Here is a 23557-nt window from a genome sequence, read left to right as displayed (position 1 = left end):
ACCAAACAGAGCCCATGGCTTGGCAGCCTGTGCAACCCTGTCTGGAATGTCACAGGCAGTATTACTTCGCTGTAGGGAATCAGGAAACAGGTTTAAATAATCATGGATCCTACATAGAAAATGCAGTTGGGTGAGCATTGGCGTTTTCACCATAACAGACGCCAGGAGCAAGGAAGGGATGGGGGTGCCGGCCAGCAATGCGGCATGAGCTTGTCATGCCGGGGTTCTTGGACGTGGCCACCAGCATAAAGAAAAATGACAGAACTAAGAGTATCTTTCACCTTGGCTGGGGTTTGACTTTTAAAAGCAAGAGGCTGGCTGGTGAGGATTCTAGCCTGAGGATCAGCCCAGAGCAGGGTGGTAGAGAGCAGAACCAATGTGAACTAGGAGTGAGAAAGAACCAGAAAAGTGGGAGCAGAAAGATGGGGAGGAAGGGCAACCTAAGGCAGTATTCTCTAAGTGAATTAAGGAGATGTCCAGGACAAATGACCAAACCCTTTTCCCTAAGGTTTTTTTTTTTTTTTTTTTTTTTTTTTTGGTTTTTCGAGACAGGGTTTCTCTGTGGTTTTGGAGCCTGTCCTGGAACTAGCTCTTGTAGACCAGGCTGGCCTCGAACTCACAGAGATCCGCCTGCCTCTGCCTCCCGAGTGCTGGGATTAAAGGCATGCGCCACCACCGCCCGGCACTCCCTAAGGTTTATGGAAACAGAAAAGCCAACCCCACTCTGCCTAAAGGCACAGGTAGGAAAGCCTGGAAATGGATGTTCCCTAAGTCCCAGCACCATCATTCTTTTCCAAGGAATCAACTTGCTGTTGGTGATTTAAAGGGATTCAATTTTTTTTTTTTTGTCAGTGGTTAGTGGGAGGAAAGGATTGAATGTATTTTCAATTCAAAAGGGAACCTTTTCAGAGAACTTTATTGTGTAGTCTAGGCTGTCCTTGGACTTAGGGATCTACCTGCATGTACCTGCTTCCCAACTGCTGGCCTTAAAGGCAACACACAGCTTCAACAGGGAACTCTTAATTTGTACCCATTTTGGGAACCTAAGGAACAAGCCAGAAATGCCCAAATACAGACACCAAACTTGAGATAGGAGCGTTGAGAGGTCATGAAGGTCCCTTAGAACAGACTAGTTCCTGCCCAGGGAACCCATAGCCACAGCTATGCAGACCTAATAATGTGTGCTTTTCTCTCCATCTCCACACGACATTCTACTCCAGGTAAAGCACATTAGGAAGGACCAGAGTAAACCTAGCTCTATCTAGTTTTGAATCCCAGGTCACCCCTTGGTAACCATGAGGATGTAGGTGAAGATGGTGGTACCGACTGGCGCTCCAAATGATGTTAAAATCTCTGGAGCACAGAGTCTAGAGCAAGGATGCCCGTGCCATTAGCCCTGACCTCTGGTGGGAGACCCGACACCCAACACAATGGTATTTGCTGTGGGGGAGAGTAGGGACTGGAGATGAGCAGGCACCATAATCATCCAGCAAGGCCAGAGGTTCTCCCTCTTCTCTTTCCTGATAGTCTCCGCAAAGCTAACCTTAGCCGCTGGGAAGAGCGGATGCCTCTCTTCCCAGGGAACCGCTCAGACAATTCTAAGACTCTGAGACTCTCCCTGACCTGGGAATATCTGTCAGTCTGTGTATCAAAAGCTCCAGCAGAGCCTCCAGACTGAGCTGAAGTTCTCAGCATAGTCCCAGCCAGAACACATGAGCTCAAAGTAGAAGGCGACAATCAGGGACCCTGCAGAGCCCAAGGATGGAGGAGCTGGAGTGAGCGAAACCCTACTTTATACACTGCTATCTGGGTCACGTGTAGACCATGGTCACCAGGGAGTACTCAGGGAACAGGTCTACTCAACCAGAAAGCATCATCAAATTTCCAAAGATTTGATAAAGGACGTAGGATTAACAGGAACTCTGCCTATAGGTGGGCAAATATGGGCTACGGTCAACAACGGGCTCAGGAATGACAGCCCCAAGGGCTGCCTTCTTTGCGTGTGTGCTGGCCTGGGTGTGGAGGGACTTTTACATGAGCGTGGTAATGCCCTACTATTAGTCACTATTAGTACCCGGTCTCACCTGCATCTTATCTAACAGTAATTAGAAATCAATTGTGTGATAGAATTCCAGGGATAGCAGAGCGTCTCCCCGCAGGCACCTATATAAACACCTGCTTCAGGAAGCAGTTTTACCGAAAGATAAGGGCTCACAGGTCAGCAAGTGAATAATGTTTAACCTGGTCACTGAGCCTGTGGAAGGGTCCTCCATGATATAACCCAGGACAGAAGCATGATCGAACCAATTGTCCGTCTCACTGAGGCAGAAGCGGGTGGGGGAAGCAGGGCCTATCTGGCCACATCGAATCTAGCCCTGATTCACCTTCACTGACCTTCATGACTGTCAGAAAACCTGTGCACGTCAGGGAGAAGGGAGCTAACACTCCCACGAAGTTTAACCGGGTGCAGCAGCCGACGCGTACCTGAGATCACTCGTCCTTGCATCCGCACACACCTATGTGACCCGAAAAAGTAGAAGTCACCAGACTTCTGTTAGAAAAAATATAGTTGGTGAAGCATGTGGGGACTAAGTCCAAAATTGCAGACAGGCTGTGAATTCCCAATGTGGTCAACCCCGGCAAAGGGCTTCCCGCCCAGACAACCACATCCCTCTCTGGCAGAGCCTCGCACAGGCTGCTTCTGTCCATTAAATAAAATGATGCTGTAGGGACGGAGAGATGGCTCAGCAGTTAACAGCACTTACTGTTCTTGCAGAGGACCCGAGTTCAGTCCCAGCACCCATATGATGACGCACAACCATCTGTAATTCAATTAACATCCTCTGAGTCCCGTGGGCAACCGGGCACATACGCAGCGCATGTACATACATGCAGACAGAATGCCCATACACGAAACGTTAGCAAACTTTAAAGAAAGAGGAAGGAGGCATACTGTAGCTCAGTTGACCCTGACAAGAGGATCTCTGGCAAGCAAGAGATTTCATCCTTCAAAAACCACTCACCTAGAGCACAGCTTAAGATTTTGGTGCAGGTGGTAGATTTTAGGCCACCAGGGCTCCTGCTTTGAAAAGCAACACCTGTGGAAATTCAACGAGTCAAGTATATTTACATGACTAATCCCAAAACAGAAGGGAAAGGGAGGCCCTAAAACACAGATTTGCTAACTGTCCCTCCCCATTGTGACAGCTGCTGTTTGGTCTTAGCTGGGGATAGATTTAAAATGCAAAGAATTCATGGAGGCATTCCATGGAGAATTATCTAGAGAATAGTGATAACAGGCCCAGGAAGTAATTTTTATCTCTCTTTTATGATAAAGAATAAGTTTTTTTTATCAAAGGTCATTTGATCTGCCGGTACCTAGTATCCTCCGTACCGCAGGCTCCATAAATGATATTTTATACTGTATGGCAGGCAGGACTCCAGTCTGGGAGTTCAATGCCCTCCACAATTTAATTGCTTACCTAAGAGTTTCAGGAGCTGGGAGAGAGGTGGAGTTAAAATTGTGAACACGGAGAGAGGATGCCCTCACACTGTTGATGGGACTAGTACCCTAAACAGCTAAGGCCTCCTGGAGGTCAGCTGCAATGAGGGTTTCTCCCAAAAGCAGCACCATGCTTGTCTTGGTGCAGGATCTCACGCAGCCCAGTTGTAAACCTTACCTTCAGCTGCAGACTCTTGTTTCTCCCTGACTAGCGGCCACAGGTGTGTACAGCCACACCTGGTTCATGTGGCACTGGGGACCAGGTCCAGGGGCTGGTGTATGCTGGGTGAGCACACTACCCAGTTCCTATACCTGCTTTTCTACTCCCTCACTTTTTCCATATGCCTAATCTATTAGTGGAGTCCTCCTGCCTCTAGATAAACTTTCTGACCAGTCTTCAAAAGTAGAGATTCCTGCTAAGGCATCGAGCATATGTTGCTCCTTCCGAGGACCCAGGTTCTAGTTACCTCACTACCCTCTGCTGCTCCTCAGGAAAAACAAAACTGGTCTCTGCGTGGCCACCCACGCCCAGCCTGCCCTTTGCTCATGCCACATGCTGTGCCTGGGTTCCCTTCCCCAGTGCTGACTACCCATTTATAGGAGGTGCTAACTAAACATTTTTTCCATGCGGATGAATTCAGGACCTTCCCTTCCCAGGTCCAGGTCAACATTCAAGCCCTTGCATGACTAGCACATTCTGTAGGTCACCCTGCCTCTTTAAGCACCTTCTTTATGTCCATCAAGGTACATTTAGCACCCATAATGAGGCAGGTGTCAGGCTCAACTGAAATTAGACAAGACATTGTCCTACCTCGAGAGAGCCCAGAATCCAATGGAGAGTCACAAAACACACCTATGAGCACCATACAGCGGCTAAGAGTGAAAGTGTGCTATTGTTAAACACGTATTGAGTCCTGAGTACGGGATGAAACCTAACGAGTCATTTCTCGTTGAGTGGGGGAGACTCTAGATGGCTACATTGGTTTCACCTGGTTAGATATCCCGAGCCTAGACTGGGATGTGAGGCCTGGATTCCTTTTACTTCCCAGCCTCAACAGCTACACTGTGCTTTGGGATCTTGTAGGTAGAGTGGAAGGAGCAAGAAGTCTCCAGGCAGAAGAGCACACATATCTTCATGGAACAGTGAATGTTTCAGAATCACCTCAGTGCATATTCAGGATGAAAAAAAGAAAACAGGTCAGGTTAGACAGTGAAGTGCCCTGAACTCAGGCCTAAACATTATAGATGCCATTTCGGTTGTTTGCATCAGCATCCCCGCCGAGATAAGCTGCCTGTGGAGTAGGCAAGCTCCTTGTGGTATTTTCATGCTCTAAAGTTATTCCGTACAGCTGGTGGGAATCCCATGAGCTAGTCCTGTTTGGGTTGCAGGTGTGGGAGATGATGTTTCTGTTGTTTTTGTTTGTCTTGTTTTTAACTTTTGGTTCCTATGGTTCCACTCAGCTTCTTAAATACAGTTATCTGTTTCTGGCCAAAGCTGAGGTATTGGTTGTTTCAAACATAGAGAAACCTCACAGCAGCTATTAAGAAGGCAAGACGTCATCCTTCCTACCACAAACCTCTTGTCACTGCCAGGCGTCCTGTGTTCTCTGGAATCGCACACAGAACAGGGGAACTAAAGACGTCATGATGTGGCATGTAAGATGCATTGAGCATTTAACTTTCCCCACAGCTAAGAACTGGGCCCCACCATACTCATGTGAGAAAGAAACAGAGGCTCGGAGTAACACCCACGTCGCACCTGAAGCACAGACTTCCAATCCCAATGCCTGCACTCTTTACTCCCTGCACCCTAGACAAGGGTTTCTCTGTGCAGCCCTGGATGTCCTGGAATTCACTCTGTACACCAGGCTGGCCTTGAACTCAGAGATCTGCCTGCCTCTGCCTCCCAGGTGCTGAGATTAAAGGTGTGCACCACCACCATGCTCTTAACCACTTGTCTAGAATGCCAACCGGGCAAGAAGATTAAGGAGAGTTGGGTGGTGGTCTCTCCTGAAGAACCAAGGAAAGGATTTGCTGAAGAGCTTGAGGGAATCCTATCTACCTCCGTCTCTTCTTGCCCATCTTCTATGCAAAACTGTGAGTCGTTTAAACTAAGATGCGAGTGGAGAGGTCCATTTCCACGTTCAGACAGCCTGACAGGAAGTCCAAGGAATAGCTGACGAAAACAACCCATGACCCAGCTCCCTTCCCTCCACCCAAACATGTAAGCATCTATTCTGAGTCAGGAACTGTCCCAAGAACTGGAAACACAGCAGGTAGCAATGATTTCGGACGACAGGTGCTATGGAGTAATACGAGATCGTGACAAGACGGAGGGAGGCTGGGTTTCGGAAGTCCTTGGAAGGTAACATTTGAATTCATCCTCAAGTCACAAGGAACCCACCTTCAAAGCACAGATCCCCTTATATGGGAAAGGCCTTAGTCAACATCAAGTGTCAACTCTTTTTAGTTTGGGGTAAGAAAACAGACTCAGTGACGCCGAAAGACTCATACAAGGTCTCCAGCAAACTGCACGAATGCGGCTTCCCGCTACTCCACCACTCAATTGGATACACTCATCTGAAGAGTAGGCATCTTAGATTTGGGCTGTCAAGTCCTTCAGACACATTCACGTTTATAATTTTATTTTCAGAGCAACCCTTGGGAAATGATGCCCGACTTTCCTTCAACAAATAACAAAATCGAGGCAAGGTATGTTATCTAATGACCTGTGATCAATGATCTAACAACACCTTAGCCCCTGGTTTCCCAGACCTGTGCTCCTTCCCTCGGGTGGGCAGCAGCTGTCTACCAAGTGGTCTAGGACACACAACAGCAACAACAAGCCCATACGGCAGGGACCACACAAGAGTCAATTATGAGAACAGTGTGCTCGGCCATAACACACAAATTCAAAGTCCCTGATTTGTTTGTACAGGAAAGACTAGTCAAACCGTGGCCTGAAGCAGTCAGGGCTCTGTCACTTATGGATACAAGATGACACTTTCTACACCAAAGCCCCCGTGAGAGTCTTTATAAATACAGTTATAGACCAGCAATCTTCAGAATTAGTGGGCCCCTAGGGAAAGGTCCTGATGGCTCCAGAAATGAGTTCCTCCCAAAATGCCTACACACAGAAGAATCTGGGGGAACGTCAGAGTAACACAGACATTTCAGGTTCACCCACGGAATCCGTAGCTTTCCTCACGGTAAAGGGTTAAGCACTGGCCTGGGAGGTAGAGAGGCGGCGTTTATTTTGACTAGCCAGTAAGTTTAAGGGCTAGCTGTCCTTACACCCAAAAGGCTTGGGTAGTGGTCTCAGGAAAAAATTTCCTGGGGCCTATGAGGTCTGTGGTTTCTCTCTTGGCTGTGCATCTTATACAACACTCCCCAAACCCCCATCACCCCATCTTGTACAATCCAAGGAAAGCGAGCCTCTCACCTTGATGAGGTAGAGCCTAACTAGCCCTCACAGCCCCAGCAGAAAGAACTGAGAAACCCCAGGAGACAGTCTGCTCCCCTACACCTGTCCTCCTGCCACCACCAAGGGCCTCAACCCTTCCCCAAAGTCACTTGCTAGGAAAAAGAAAAGGGAAACAGCATCTCAGGCCAGATGGCAGGTTCCAGAAGCCATTTCTTACCTATGAGAGAAGGAGCCACCGGGCCACTAGGAATTCTCTCTGCTGCTAACACTACTAGTCTTGGAACTTACTGGACTTTGGACAAAGATTGATTTAAAAGCTGATGTATTTAACAGGGACGTGTGGTCTGAGTTCAAGCGACCTCTGTCCTACTCCCTGCCAGCTGGAAACCCTCAAGATCCCTCAGCCAAAAGAAGCCCTGCCCCCACCCCAGCCTAACAATGTGGGGAGTAGGAGGGCTTATCTGTGCTCCCTCAGGACAAAAAGTGGGGAGCAGAGGTGGGGGCAGCTGGGGAGGAGGTGCCTCTGCTTTTCCAGTTCTACCCAATGAACAGATGACTGGGTCATACCCAGCTAATCCCTAATCCCAGTAGGAACCCCGCTGCCCCTAGCCCAGGGTCAGAGTAGGGGCTCATCACCAGCCACCTTCTGAGGCCATCCTGAAAGCAGGGCACTTCACCTCCTGCCCAGAAAGCCCCCAAGACAAGACGGCAAAGCCCCTGTTTACCGGTCCTGCCTCCCCCTGTGCCCTGGGAGCTCGCACTTACCTGCTTGCTGGGGTCAGCAGCAGCAAAGCCAGGGCCCTGGCGTCTTTATTGCTCCCTCCTGTCTCCCGCTGGCTGATACCTGAACTCCTCTCCACACTCTGCAGCCCTCAGGAAGGCGGCGGGGCAGTGGACAGCATTTTTACAAGTTCCCCTGTGGGTTGGTGCCGTGCAGCAGCTGATCTCTATCAACGACACCCACACAAACCATCCTCACCTGGATTCCCAGCCCACACTCCTAATCCAGGGCAGGAGGCAGCTCACAGCAGGAGACAAAGCAAGCCCTAGGCTGTGGACCGGGTGGCCTCACCTCTCTCCACTCATGAAGAGCCAGCCATTAGTTTGCCCTGGGTCTTGGCTTTGCCCTCAACCCATGTGCAACCGAAGCCAGTGGGTAGCATTTGAAACTGGCCAGCATCAGAACCACTCTATCATACCCAGCTGCCTTCCATCTTTAGGCCATATTCTCTTGACTGCTAATATAACTTTCAAAGCATCAGGGTGCTGTACATTTAGGATCTGAACCCCCGAGTTGAAACTCTGACTTGCCAGATTCCAGATGTTTGATCTGGGCTGATTCTCTTTCTTACAGTGTTATGGGTGGAACTCAGGACACACACAATAACAATTACAAAATTTTCATATCATACCTATAAGTGAGTCCGACCCGAGTAGTGCAAGAACGGCATAAGTTCTTCGCTATAGATCTATAGATCTCGTAGGGTTATCTCTCATGTGCCCCTCAAGGCCTTACATTACTCTCCTCAGCCCTCACCACGTGACATGACACTCATCTCTAGATAAGAAAGCTGAGGTTCATCTGTTTAATAATCCTGCCCAGGGTCACCTGCCCAGGAGGACTGAAGAGCCAGCCTTGGACTCCGCCCTGTCTTCTTAGATGAGTCCTTTACAGCGGCAATAAGGCCTGCGGTTGGGAGAGCCTTCTGCCTCCTCTTCCTCACCTTCCCCAGCTGCATTTGAGCGGGTGGGGGTGGGGAGGCAGATGATAAGCTATTGCTCTTCTAGGAGGCGTTCTCTACTGTACGGAGACAAGTTGGGATTTCCTGGGTCATTTCCAACTTCAAGATCCGGTGATCCTAAATCTGCTTGGTGAGGCGGCAGGGGTGGGGGGGGGCGTAGAGGGGGAGGAAGCATTGTTTGTTTCTTGAGACAAGGTTTCTTTGTGTATCCTTGGCTATCCTGGAACTCACTCTGTAGACCTGGAACTCAGAGATCCATCTGCCTCTGCCTCCAGAGTGCTGGGTTTAAAGGTGTGCACCACCACTGCCCAGCTAAATCTGCTGGGATTTAACATGAAAGACTCTAAATGCATTTGTAAGCCCCCTCAACCCTAAGAAAATGTAGAAAAATCTAAAGTCATTTCTGATGACTCTCAGTACTTCCCCACCTCCCCTGGGAACCAAGGACATAACAGCTATGTATGCACGTACTGAGATGTTGGAAACTTTCCATCTCCCTGAATAGGGGCATGATAACCCTTAGGTGTTGACTCAGTTACTGATGTTTTGACTTAGTCCCTGGGAAGGGGCAAAGTGACCTTCAGAAGTTTCCCTTTACCTCATCTGATCTGGCAATCACTCTCCAGCTAATTATTGGTAACAGCCTTTTTGAATAAGCCAATCCAATAAGTTGGAAAACAACTTACAGGTCCCCCCCCCCCCTTGTCTCTGTGGCTTTTTGCTTTAAAAGATGGGCTGTAACAGCTGTGGATGTCCTTCATATCCTGAACCTGAGGGACCCTGTCATGACAGAATAAAAAATCCTCTTGCTGTTTGCATCCGCACGAGTGGTCTCGACTGATCCTTGGGTAGGGGGTCTCTCCAGAAAAAGACATCCTTCGGGGGGTCTTTCAAACACACACGCACACACACCCTGCAGCCCACCCTTGAGGATGTGAAGTGTAAGCTCTGCTTTGTCTCTAGAGTCCTGCAGGTAAGAAGCTATGAGTACAGCTGAAGCATAGGCTATAGGAGTGGTTTTGAGTTTTGTTTCTCAAAATCCAGGCCATGGAACCTAAGGCCTTACTGCGCTAGGCTAATGCTCTTAATTTTGAGCCATAGCCCAGCCCGGGCTTTGGCATCAAGAAGATACGACATTAAATCCTAAATAAGTCGTTAATGGTTTCTTCTTTGGTTCGTTTGTTCTCTCCAGCTGGAGGCTTTATCTTCAGTCAGGCAGCACCTGTCCGCCCCAAGGAAAGGTAAAAAATCCTCCACCTACAATCCGTGTTCACTGCTTACCTGGCTGCTTCCGTTAAGAAAAGACTTCGTGCGAGGTACCCTCAACCCCAGCACCTCCACTATCCACCCCTCATCCAAAGCAGGTCTGTGACTAGGAATTTGCCAAAGAAATTTCTTTTTTTCTCCCCAGAATCTGGGCTGAGGCAGCCATTTTCTCGTGGTTCTCTTGGTCTCTTCATTGCGCTCCATTTTGTCCTCAGACTTGAGTATTGTATTGTTTGATCCCTTTGTCCCTCCTGCCAGAATATCAGTTCCTCAGGGACAGAGACTTGTGTTTTCTTTTAGATTTATTTTTTTTAATTTTATTTATTTGTATGGGTGTTTTTCCTGAGTGTGCGTCTATGTACCGCATGCATATCTGGTTCCCAGGGAGTCTAGAAGAGAACACCAGATCCCTTGGAACTGTCTGGAGTTATAGACAGTTGTGAGCCACCTTGTGGGTACTGGGAATTGAACCCAAGTCCTCTGGAAAAGTAGCCAGTGCTCTTAGCCACTCAGCCACCTCTCCAGCTTCCAAGAAGACTTTTATAGCCATCCAGATCTAGTAAACGTTCAGGGCACAGGGCTGCTTCATGTTTGCAAGAATCAGTCCTCTTACTTCTGAGCGCACAGTGTACCAACATGCATGAAAATGGATGGGCTAGAAGCACACGGTGGTGTTTGGGACACTGTGAATGGCACCCTGCCTACTGGCAGCTCAGTATCCTGCGCCTTCACTATTTCCTAATGCTTCCTTTGCTGGTCACGTACAAAGATTGGTAATAGTCCTGCAGCTGTTAGGGTGGGCAAGTGAAGCTTCTCAAGACTGGAGCAACTGTCCTGGGGCCAGGTCCCTGACTCTGCTCAGATGCCCCAGAAGCTGGGGTTGATATTCTGTTATATTTGGAAAACTCTAAGATGTCATGGAGATGGAAGTCCATGAATAACATAAAGACGCCAGTTCTCTCCAAATCTACTAGATAGATGGTAGATAGATAGATAGATAGATAGATAGATAGATAGATAGATAGATAGATGATAGATAGATAGATAATAGTTGATAGATGATAGATAGATAGATAGACAGACAGACAGACAGACAGACAGACAGACAGACAGACAGATATTGGCATTTCCAGTGAAAGAAATTTCCCTCATTTGCTGGTAGAACCTGGATAAGCTAGTTTCTGAAATAAAAATAATCATAAGGAAGGGAGCCAATGAGATGGCTCTGCCAGTAAAAGTGGTTGCCATTCAAGCCTGAAGACCAGAGTTCAATCCCTGAAACCCTGAAGAAGGTGGAAGGAGAGAAACCTCCCTGAAGTGTTCTCTGACCTTCACTTGCATGCCTTGCCATGCTCACACCTGCACAAGTGTTTGTGCGTATGCATGCACATGCACACACACAGAGACGTAAAATTATTTTTAAATACCAGCACTCAGGAAGGAATTTCTTTGGATACCAAAACCATGTAGTTAATGGTGGCATTTACTACAATATGATTTGGGGACAAGGTAGGCAAATTAATAAACTAGAATGAAATAAACTAGAAAGCCCCAAAACAGCTTCAAACATATACAAATAGTTGATTCACGACAAACAATGAGGACAAAGGAGCTAGGCTTTTTTCATACAAAAAAAAATGTGTGTATGTTTTATTTCTTTCAATCAAATATGTGTGAGATTCAGCCAAGTTGATATGTGTGCTTTACTGTCATTTAATACTAATAATTAATACTTTTATAACATTCCATTTAGATAGTATCTGAACACGGGGCAGAGTATTGCAGGCTGCCTGACTGGTGGCTAGGATGTTCATCTGATTGATGGGAGGCCCCTGAGATTCAGGCTCCTTGTCTGGTTTCCTGGGGCTGATGGCTCACCCCTTGTTTTGTCTGAATTCGTGCTTGACCACGAGGTTAGGAAACAAGTAGAATTTCGTTTGTTTGTTTGTTGTTTTGAGACAGTATCTCTCTGTGTAGTGCTGTCTTGCAACTTGCTCTGTAGACCCGGTTGGCCTTGAACTCACAGAGATCCACCTTCCTCTGCCTCCCTAGTGCTGGGATTTAAAAGCCATCATGCCTAGCAAGGATATACTTTTTTCAGATTTATTTTGTTATTTTTAATCGTGCGTGTGTATACATGTGTGGAGGTCAGAGGACAGCTTTTGGAAATCAGTTTCTTCCTTCGACTCTGGGGCTCCTGGTATAGAACTCCAGGGCCTCTGCCCACTGAGCCATCTTACCAGCCCCACGCTGTTTTCCATAATGGCCATACCATTCTGCTTCTTCACCAGTAGTGACACAAAGGTCCTCCACATCCTCATAAACCTTCACCTAACTTGTTGGTTTGTTTATTGTTTTGACACTCATCATCCTGATGTGTGTAACAATTCATTTGCATTTCCCAAACGACTGATGCCAATAGCATCGTCTTTGCATCTGCTTCCTGGCCGGTTGTATACCTCTTTACAGCAACATCTATTTCGAGTCCCTGCCCCGTTTTTAAAAAGCTGTTCTTGTTATTCACGTTGAGATGCCTCAGTTTTTGACCATGACACAAAGACCCAGAGAGATGAAGTGACTTAACCAAGGACACCTTGTGCATGCAGAGATGTGGCGGCTGAAGGCCGGTGCTTCTGTTTCGACAGAATGCTCTCTCAGCTTGGCCACAGGGGACCTGAGAGACCCCCGTTTTTACTTCAGCTTCAACATCTGATTGTCCCGCATTACTTTTTAGTAGCTCATTAACTTACTCCAACCCTAACGTTTTAGATCCTGCTGTCCTCTGTCCCTGTTCTGAGTCAGCGCAATGACTCTCCCTTTGCCTCTGTGCGGTCCTGGCCTCCCCTAACATCTACAGAAGCTGGCCACGTAGGCTGCATACCTTTAGAGGAATTTATTAGGCCAGGGTCCAGATGCAGAACGGAGATAAATGTTTTACAGCTGTGTGGATTGATGGGCGGCACGTAGGACGACGCCATTCCTCTCTGCCGTGGTATACGTTGAGGCCCCATGTGGTTGCTGACCAGAATTTTCTAGTGTTTATAGGAAACAGGTTTCAGGTCAGAGGAGGCCTGAGGACCCCTGGAGAGCTATGAGTTGGTAAAACTTGTAAGTTGTCTGTGGAAGACTTCTTTTCTTCCTTTTTATTTTCTAAAAGTAGGTGTTTGCCAGTATGCGTGTTTGTGCACTGCATGTGTGCAGGGCCTCCAGAGGCCGGAAGAGGATGTTGGATCCCTTGGGACTGGAATATAGACAGTTGTAAGGCACCATGGAGATGCTGGAAATCAAACTCGGGTCTTTTAGAAGAGCAGCCAGTGCTCTTAAATGCCAAACCATCTCTCCAGCCTCATGAAGAACTGTATCTAGTCATTCCCTCTCCTTTCCCAACTGAGAGGTCAGAACACACAGTCTGCTTCCACCAAAGGTAAACTATGGGACAGAGCAAGAATATATGTAACCGTGCTCTAGGCTCCTTAACGTAGCAATGTCACTCTTTTGAAATATAGGTTTTAAGGGTCTCTGCTTACTTTTCTGAGGGACACAAGGACTGTGTGTGACCTGGATTCCATCTTATAGATTCAGTTTCTCAAGAGCCTTTAGAGCAGTGGTCTCAGCCTTCCTAACACTTCGACACTTTAATACAGTTTCTCATTTGTGGTGACCCCCCCCAACCACAAAATTGTTTTTGTTGTTACTTCATAACTGTAATTTATGCATCGTAATGTAAATATCTAACATGTGACCCCCATGAAAGGGGTCATGACCCACAAGCTGAGAGCCACTGACCTACAGGAACAGGTTAGGCAGGGACAAGAGAATAGCAAGAAAAGTACTGAGAGGCTGGGACCACCCTACCAGAGGCAAAGTGGCCCACCTCTGGCTTGACTTCAAAAAAGCCATCCCTCGTGGCTGGGCAGTGGTGGTGCATGCCTTTAATCCCAGCACTTGGGAGGCAGAAGCAGGGGGATTTCAGTGAGTTCGAGGCCAGCCTGGTCTACAAAGTGAGTTTCAGGACAGCCAGGGCTGTTACACAGAGAAACCTTCTCTCAAAGTATGGCCTCCATGAAGGCTCCTGGCACCCCTGGTGTTACAGAAAACAACTTAGCTGTGGCTGTTCTTTTTTGGTGTGCTCAGAATCCTGACAGGCCAGAGTAAGAACATGACAACCCCCACCTGTAATCTCAGTTACTCAGGAGGTGGAGGAAGATTTCTAGATCAGGGCCTGCCTGCGTTACACAGCAAGCTTAAGGCAATCTGGGCAGTGTAGGGTCAATCAAAGCTCTGGGAGTATCGTTCAGCAGTAGAGTGCCTGCCTAGCCTGCATGAGGCTCTATCTCCAGCACCACAGAATAAAATATAGTAGATAAAAGATAAGTCTAGCCAGGCGGTGGTGGCGCATGCCTTTAATTGCAGCACTCGGGAGGCAGAGGCGGGCATATCTCTGAGTTCGAGGCCAGCCTGGTCTACAAGAGCTAGTTCCAGGAGAGGCTCCAAAGCTACAGAAAAACCCTGTCTCAAAAAACAAACACACACACACACACACACACAAAAAAGTCTAATGTACTAGAAAAAAATCAGTTCTTACTTTCATTGGGCCCTAGGGGCACACTTTCCCCGAAGCCTGAGGATGCGGCATCTGGTCTGGTAAGGAGAGGGGCGTGCAGCCTCTGCACCAACTGCAGGAGGGTCTGCCCTCACGGTGAACCCTGGACTGGATACTGACTTTCCTTTCACCAGGATCAAAGTCCTGAAGAGTAAAATAATAAATCCTGAATCCGAGGTATTCAGCATCAGGAGGCTTAGGACTCCTGGCTTGCGAGAAGATGAGAACCCACAAGTACAGGAGACCAGTTTCCCCAGCTCCTTTAAGGACAGAGTTTGGAAGGAGCCTGAGAGGGTACCCTCGTATTCACAGGGTAGGCCGGGCCAGGCTCAGAAGGCAGTGACAGACGTGGTTGGTGAGGAGCAAGTCTCTATCCTCACAGTAGAATCTGGCTTTGCAATAGTGAGGGCTGTGGAGTCCACTCGTCCTTCCGGCAGAACTCTGACTGTGCCCACTTCTGCCACCAGGCTGAGACATTGTGAAAAAACTCGAGTGACCTTTAAGTATTCAGTGGGGGTTGGGGGCTGAGCCGCTGAGACAGCCTCCATGTGCTGGCCTCCGTTCAGTGAGAGGTCTAATTAGAACGGGACCTGGTACCCTTTGTGGTCCAGGAGAAAAACACAGACTGTCCAGGACACCACAGTGTTGGGAAGATGCTCTGCCTTCTAGCTTAAAAGCACAGAACTTGAGGCCCAAATTCTTGGTGAACCATTCAGTACAGACCGGAGATTAGAAATGAGGCGGAGACATTCTTTTCATGGCCTGCTCTGTCAGCCCGCTACCCAAACGCCTGAGGCTGCCATCCTTGTCTCTACAGTAACGCAGTCCTGGCTCCCTCCTTGTCTTCCCTAACGGAGAACTCTGGGCTACAGGCCAACAGAGACGGGAGCGGGGTGGGGATGAAATACCCGCACTGCTTTGATGCAATTGCCCTCTGGCCCGGAGGATTGGTTTCCTTCCAGAAAGCTGTGCCAGTGTAGCAGGTCACTCTTTTCTACGGAAAACGTCACATCTCCCGCCAGCCTCTGGAGCCAGGAGACTCTTCCATCCCCTCTGCCCAGTCTAGCCCATGGCTTCATCGGTCACTGCTCATCACCATCAAAGTAATACATGGTAGTGGGAGCCCTGCTTGGTGTAAGCGCACACGCAAACGCGCCAACGCACTCGCGCGTGCGCACGAGCACACAGACGCAATCTGACCCTCTCACGGAGTCAGTCAAGGGAGCCCCGAGGGCAAACAACTCAGAACAGCAGCATTTCCTCCCAAAGTATTGGCTGGACAGACTCTAGTATCCTCGCTGTTTACGAGTCTGAGGTGTGGAGATTAACTTGGGGTTCTTTGGGAGCAGTAACAAAAGGAAGACAGGAGGCAGCTGAGAGCTCCTGCAATTAACAAGGGAGCATGGCAGTCCGGACTCTGCCCACAGGAGAGTTACAAGGGAACTGCGACATTAAAACCACTGGGCTGTGCCGATGGCTCAATGGTCAAACACGTTCCTGTGCAGAGGGCTAGAAGCTCAGTCCCCAGCTCTGAAAACAAAACCACAGGACATAATCAAAAGAGCTAGAGATATTTAACCTCCAAAGAAGAAACATTAGGGAGAATGATAAAGTTCTTATTTTGTTTTGGGTTTATTTCACTTTATAGCCCAGGTCCTCTTGAATTCACTTGAATAATCTTAGTGCTAAGATTACAGGTATGTGCTGCCGTGCCTAGGTTGAGAATGATTAATTTCTTCAGAGATTTCGTTGGCTCTAGAGTAAACAATAAAATGAAGTAATTATAACAGTCGATGCACACTGAAGACTTCCCCTGCTGAGGACCAGGCTCACTGGCTCCCAGGTTTGTCTCAATTATCTGAATATCAATTATTATCCCAATTCTTTTTTCTTTTTTTTTTTTTTTTTTTTTGGTTTTTCGAGACAGTTTCCCTGTAGCATTGGTGCCTGTCCGGGAACTAGCTCTTGTAGACCAGGCTGGCCTCGAACTCCAGAGATCTGCCTGCCCCTGCCTCTGCCTCCCGAGTGCTGGGATTAAAGGCGTGCGCCACCACCGCCCGGCTTATTATCCCAATTCTAAACGTGAGGGAAATTCAGAAAACTTGGATGACCTGCCCCAAATCATACAGTAAAGTGGTGAAGTGGGACAGAAACACGGATGGTCTGACCCTTAAGTTTGTGACTTAATCTCCAAGCAAACACAAACGCGGCCCATGAGCCCTCAGCAGAACTAGGGACCCATGCTCAGAAGTCCAAGGTGGCTAGGAAGTTAACCTGAGGAAGAGTTTTTCAACACTAACTGAGAAATTTATCAAAGGTTATCAGGTGAACTACAGAGACGTTTTCCCATCCGTCTTCGGTGCGTCTCTATTCATAATGCCCAAAAATGCAAAACATCCTAATGCCTGTCAGCTGCTGAGAGGATAACGAAAATGTCATACATTTACACAGTGCAATGTTATTCAGATGCTAGGAAAATGAAATTTGCAGGTAAATGGATGGAGCTAGAAGTTATTCTGAATGAGGTGAACCAGACTCAAAAGGAGAAATATTGTAAATTCTTCTCTCTGTGTGCTACAATCGAATAACCAGAGGTCAGTTAGCTAGTAAAGGACTAGAGGGGGGCGGGGATCTCCAGAGGAAAGGGAAATAGAATAAGAGACAAAGGGACCACTGCTGGAGCAGGCCAGAGGCGAGGACCTTCGCAAGAGCAGGCTCATGCCAGTGACCTACACTGGAGCAGGCCTGAGGTAGGGACTTCAACAGGAGCAGGTACAAGAGAGTGCCCAGGAGACCAGCTACAGCCAGAGACCAAGCGCAAGTCAGGGACATCCAAGGGAGCAGGCCCAACCCAGGGACATCTGTGACAACAGGCCTGAGTCAGCTACCTCAGCCTGAGCAGGAGCAGGTCCAAGCCAGAGACCTCCCAGGAGCAGGCTCAAGGCAACAACCTCAGTGGGAGCAGCCCCAGCCAAGCAACCTTCCTGAGAGAGGCCCAAATGACCCAAAATTACAGAGCAACCCCCAGTAGCGCTGAACCACCTCCAGAAGCACCAGGTGACCTCCAGAGTGACTGGAACCATATCCCTGACTGCACCACGAGGAGCAACCATCTGGCACCTGGAAGACTGATCACCAGAGACACAGCCACAGCCCCAGCTACACCAATCAGAGGAAAAGATGAGTAGACAAAGTAAGACATACTCAACACCACAAAGAGCATCACGGCACCAACAAAAACTAGTGGCCCAACAACAGCAAAACTTGAAGAACCAAATATAGATGAAGCAGAAGAAAATGACCTAAAAAATAACTTTAGGAGAATGTTTGAGGCCCTTAAAGAGGAAATGAAAAAAAAAAATCCCCTCAAAGAAATGAAAGAAAAGAAAAACAAAAAAAAATGGAAGAAATCAACAAATCCCTTAAAGAAAACCAAGAAAAAGCAACCAAACAGATGAAAGAAACTATTCAAGACATGAAAAACCGAAATAGAGACAATAAAGAAAACACAAACTGAGGATATTATAGAAAAGGAAATTATGAGAAAATGGTCAGGAACCACAAATGCAAGCTTGAACAGCAGAATACAAAAGATGGAAGAGAGAATCTCAAACACTGAAGATACAATACAGGAAATAGACTCACTAGTCAAAGAAAACATTAAATCTAACAAAAGCTTAACACAAAATATCCAGGAAATATGGGACACCGTGAAAAGATCAAACCTAAGAATAATAGGCATAGAAGAAGGAGAAGTCCAACTCAAAAGCACAGAAAATATGTTTAACAAAGTCATAAAAGAAAACTTTCCCAACCTAAAGAAAGATATGCCTCTGCCTCCCGAGTGCTGGGATTAAAGGCATGTGCCACCACCGCCCGGCTCTGGTCAAGTGTTTTTTGTTGTTGTTGTTGTTTTTAAATTTTTTTTTTAATGATTTATTTAACTTTATGTTCATTGGTGTGAAGGTGTCAGATCTCGTGGAACTACATTTTCAGACAGTTGTGAGCTGCCATGTGGGTGCTGGGAATCGAACCAGGGTCCTCTGGAAGAGCAGTCAGTGCTCTTAACCGCTGAGCCATCTCTCCAGCCCCTGGTCAAGTGTTTTGAAGACATTAAGAGATCACAGATGCCAGCCCAAACTACTATACCCACATAACTTTCAATCACCATATCAATCCACACACCCATGAATACCTGATTTTTGACAAAGAAGCAAAAATATAAAATTGAAAAAAGAAAGCATAATCAATGAATGGTGCTGGTGTAACTAGTTATCAACATGTAGAGAACAAAAATAGATCCATATCTATCGTCATGCACAAAACTCAAGTTCAAATGGATCAAAGACCTCGACATACAGCCAACCATACTGTACCTCACAGAGGAGAAAGTGAGAGGTGTACTTGAACATATTGGCATAGGAGACCACCTCCTGAATATAACCCCAGCAGCACAGACACTGAGAGAAACAATTAATAAATGGGACCACCTGAAACTGAGAAGCTTCTGTAAAGCAAAGGACATTGTCAACAAGACAAAATGACAGCCTACTGAATGGGAAAAGATCTTCACTAACCCCACATCGGACAGAGGACTGACCTCCAAAATTTACAAAGAACTCAAGAAACTAGTCATCAAAAGAACAAATAATCCAATAAAAAAAAATGGGGTACAGACCTAAACAAAGAACTCTCAACAGAGGAATCTAAAATGACTGAAAGACACTTAAGGAAATGCTCAACCTCCTTAGCCATCAGAGAAATGCAAATCAAAACAACTCTGAAATTCTATCTCACACCTGTAAGAATGGCCAAGATCAAAACCACTGATGACAGCTTTATATTGAGAGGATGTGGGGTCAAGGGAACAGTCCTCCATTGCTGGTGGGAGTGCAAACTGCTTTAGCCCCTTTGGACATCAGTATTGCGATTTCTCAGAAAATTAGGAAACCACCTACCTCAAGTTCCAGCAACACCACTTTTGGTTCTATACCCAAAGGATGCTCATCTCCACAAGGACATGTGCTCATCTATGTTCATAGCAGCATTATTTGTCATAACCAGAACCTGGAAACAACCTAAATGCCCCTTGATTAAAGAATGGACAAGGAAAATGTTCATTTACACAATCGTGTACTACACAGCAGAAAAAAAAAAACAACATCTTGGAATTTTCAGGTAAATGGATGGAACTAGAAAACATATTGAGTGAGGTAACAAAGACCCAGAAAGATAAATATAGTATGTGCTCACTCATAAGTGGCTTTTAGACATAAAGCAAAGGAAATCAACCTGTATTTAACAATCCCAGAGAACCTAGATGACAATGAGAACTCTAAGAGACATACATGGATCTAATCTAGATGGGAAGTAGAAAAAGACAAGATCTCCTGAGTAAATTGGGAGCATGGGGACCATGTGAGAGGGTAGAAGGGATGGGGAGAGGAAAGGAGGGGAGTGGAGAAAAATATATGGTTCAATAAAAACAACTTAAAAAAGAAATCAAAAAAAAAAAGGAATAAGAGACAAAGGGGAAACTGGGCTAGGAGGATTGAATAGAGAGGGAACGGGAGGAAGTATGGGGAGGGACAACTGCCAGAAGGCCATTTGAAACACCATATGGAAACTTACTACTGTAGAAGCATTCTAAAATATACACACATATAAAAGGAATATTACTAGAGTCACCAAATAATAGGGGAGAGACTGCTCCAACTTAACATCCTATGCCATCAAGTAAAACTTCCAGTAGTAGGAATAAGATACCTGTTGTTGAGTCCTTGTCCAAAGGCATCCCATAGAAACTCCCAAACATCATACACTATTGCCGCGGCTATCTCTTGCTGTCCACAACCTGATGGTAAGGCTCTCTTGCTGAAGATAATACATCCATCATTGAACATGGAGACGTCGAGTTGGTGCCTAACTAGAAGCTTCACCCCTACTGACTAGTACTCATGGTACTGAAAAGTACCCTGTGTGCTACTGGAGGGGAAAGTAATTATCAATATCACCAAGCTACAAATCCTGCAACCTTCAACAGCAACCTGCCTGCAAGATATACTGGTGCAATAGTGGCATAAATGTTATGGTAGTAACCAACCTCCTTTTAAAAATTGGACTTACGGCCCCCTCCATGAGATGGAGCTCAAAACTGAAACTGCTAAGTGGCCAAGAATCTGAGACTAAATAGGTCATGGTCATAGGAGAAAACCCACTACTATTATTCTGCTAAGGGAACACAGCAATGCAATGACTCCAATGGCATACCACTATACCCACAGATCAGTGCCTCACTCAGCCCTCATCAGAGAAGCTTCTTCTCGCAGTACATAAGAATTAACACCGAAACCCACAACTGGACAATACTCAGAGAGTGAGAGACTTTAGAGCACTCAGTCCTAAGTCGGACGTCTTCATTAAACCTCTCCCCTCAGGACTCTGAGAACTATGCAGAAGAGGAGGCAGAATGATTATAAGAGTCAAAGATTACAGACCAAGGACACATATGAGAGCCAAGGAACAGTGTATTCCAGATACAAGAAGACTGTGTCAGCATGCACAACCTGCGTAGGCTCAAACAAGCAGAGGTCCCAGCACTGAGCCGGGATGTGGACACAGGGTCCCAACCCTAACCTACAGTTATCTACAATTGATACCCACAGACAAAGGGAAAACCTATTTTCTCTAAAGGAGTCTTATTACCAGGTATATCAACCACACGTCGGGGCAGGCCAATGCTCAGGAGAAGTAGGCCAACAAAAAGCAAAGGTATTTTTGTTGATATTTTGTTTCATTTTGCTTTTTTTGGACTTTTTTGGTTTCGTTTTTTGTTTCATTTCTTTTTGAAAGAGAGAGAGAGAGAACATGAAGTTGGCAGGTAGGGAGGTGGGGAAGATCTGGGAATGAGAGGAAAAAAATGATTAAAATATATTGTATGAAGATAATCTTTAATTAGAAAAAAAGAAAAAGAAAAGACGAGCAGTTTGGGGGTAATGAGCTATACACCACTAGAGGGACTGAAACAAGGATGCAAGATATGGAGCTATAGTGGTGGCGCACGCCTTTGATCCCAGCACTAGAGAAGTGAGGCAGGCAGATCTCTGTGAGTTCAAGGCCAGCCAAAGCTACTTAGTGAGACCTTATGAAGAAGAAGGAGGATGAGAAGGAGAAAGAGGAGAAAGGGAGGGAGGGAGAGAGGGAGGGAGGGAGGGAGGGAGGGAGGGAGGGAGGGAGGGAGGGAGGGAGGGAGGGAGGGCGAATGGAAGAAAGGGAGGAAGAGTGGGAGGGAGAGTGGGAGGGAGGAAGGGAGGGAGGAAGGAAACCATTTTCAAGCAATATCACAACAGTAATGTCACCAGACTTAGGCTCACAGCCTGTGTCCCCAGGAAGTCAGTTAAAACAGCCAACTTGATATGAAAATTCAGAAAATGGAGTTTTATTCTTTGGGGAAAGGAACAAAGAGATCCAGTGACCTCTTAAAGTCCATCCTTGGGGTCCTGAAGTGAACTTTAAGTTTAAATAGAGGGCCCAGAGACTGGAGAGATGGTTCCATGGTTAAACACAGTTGTTGTTCCTATAGGATACCTGGGTGTGGTTCCCAGCACCCACCTGGAATCTCACAACTGGCTATAACTCCAGTTCCAGGGATGCTTTCTTCTGACCTTCAGTAGGAACCAGGTACACATGTGGTCTACAAACAGAGAAACACACACACCCTCATACACATGAAATAAAAATAAATATATCCTTTAAAATAATATAAATAGAGGGCCAAAGACATGGCCTCTAAGCAGTCCCATCAAAGTGTGGTCCTGCCCACCATCGATGCATCCTTGTCTGAGCTTTGGTAGTGTCCCATAAGGCGGTCTGACACCTTCTTAGAAGCCTGTGGAATCTTTCTGGAAGACAGATCTCTCTCCCTGAGGCTGGACTACTTCTGTTGGGTCCATTGCTTCATAGACTGATGTTCAACCTGAGAGACAGTGTCTCTTTGGAGTATCTTCATTTCTGGCAGACCCATCACAGCAGCAGCTGGAAGCAGAAGAGAAGCAACTGCTTGGTTCACCCAAAGGGTAGACACTGCATATATAAAAGATCTTATGTGTTTCAAGGGCTACAATGAGGCAGATTGTCCTTTAGGTTAAGATTTTGTTTTTCGAGACAGGGTTTCTCTATAGCTTTGGAGCCTGTCCTAGAACTAGCTCTGTAGACCAGGCTGGTCTCGAACTCACAGAGATTCACCTGCCTCTGCCTCCCGAGTGCTGGGATTAAAGGCGTGCGCCACCACTGCCTGGCTTGATTAAGAAATTTACTAGATGAGTTCTTAATGCTGTAGACATGTAAGCAGACAGGCAGAGACCAGCATAGTCAGGGTCCATCCCTAGTGTCACTGATGGACAGACAGAAGGATAGGGGCTCGAATAGCAAATCAGGCCTGTGAGGCAGACTAAACATCCTTCTCTATAGGTCCCAAAAGGGGGAAGGTTCTGTAGCATGAGTCCATGGTCAGGCTACAAGAGAAGAGAATTCCAGAGAAGACAGGCGAAACTCCTAGGATGACGGGGCTATGGAGGAGGGGTCCGCTAGTTGAAGTGTGATGTCAGGGAGTGTGTTTACTGGCTCACAAACTCTTCCATAGGGTGGCTGTCTCCCTACAGCAGCAGAGACCCCAAAATCCACATGAGAATTGACTGGGGACACATGTGGATGGACTGTAGTCTCAGCAGCATGTCTGGGGACTCTGTTTACGGATCACAGCCAGCTCCCAGTGAATTCTCCTCAGTGGCAGAGAGATGGCAGGTGAATGTGAACTGATTAGCCATTAGTATAATCTAACGCCAGGCCAATTATGACGTTATTGTTGGTTTGAGGCAGAGTCTCTAGCCCAGACTGGCCGTGAATTTCTGATCCTCCTCTATCCCACCTAAGTTATACAATGTATGGATCAAACCTGGGGCTTTGGGCAAGGTGGACAAGCCCTCAACCAGTGATGTAAAGCTTCCAGAAAGCGGCTGGCC

General features: G+C 46.9%; 1 protein-coding gene across 2 annotated transcripts in view; it reads right to left on the bottom strand.

Annotated features, from left to right (window-relative positions):
* Pdzk1 (PDZ domain containing 1) overlaps positions 1–23557 on the bottom strand; it is a 55510-nt gene that overhangs the window by 26913 nt on the left and 5040 nt on the right. The window contains exon 1 of one of the 2 annotated variants that reach the window (XM_057792905.1): positions 7692–7787. The exons of the other annotated variant lie outside the window; for it this stretch is intronic. The gene's annotated coding sequence lies outside the window, so the exon portion shown is untranslated. Of the gene's footprint in view, positions 1–7691; positions 7788–23557 lie in introns of those variants that run through there. 2 annotated transcript variants of the gene reach the window in all.

This window comes from Chionomys nivalis, chromosome 18 (assembly GCF_950005125.1).
Source record: "Chionomys nivalis chromosome 18, mChiNiv1.1, whole genome shotgun sequence".
Taxonomy (NCBI): Eukaryota; Metazoa; Chordata; class Mammalia; order Rodentia; family Cricetidae; genus Chionomys; species Chionomys nivalis.
This window is presented reverse-complemented; position numbering and strand designations above follow the sequence as displayed.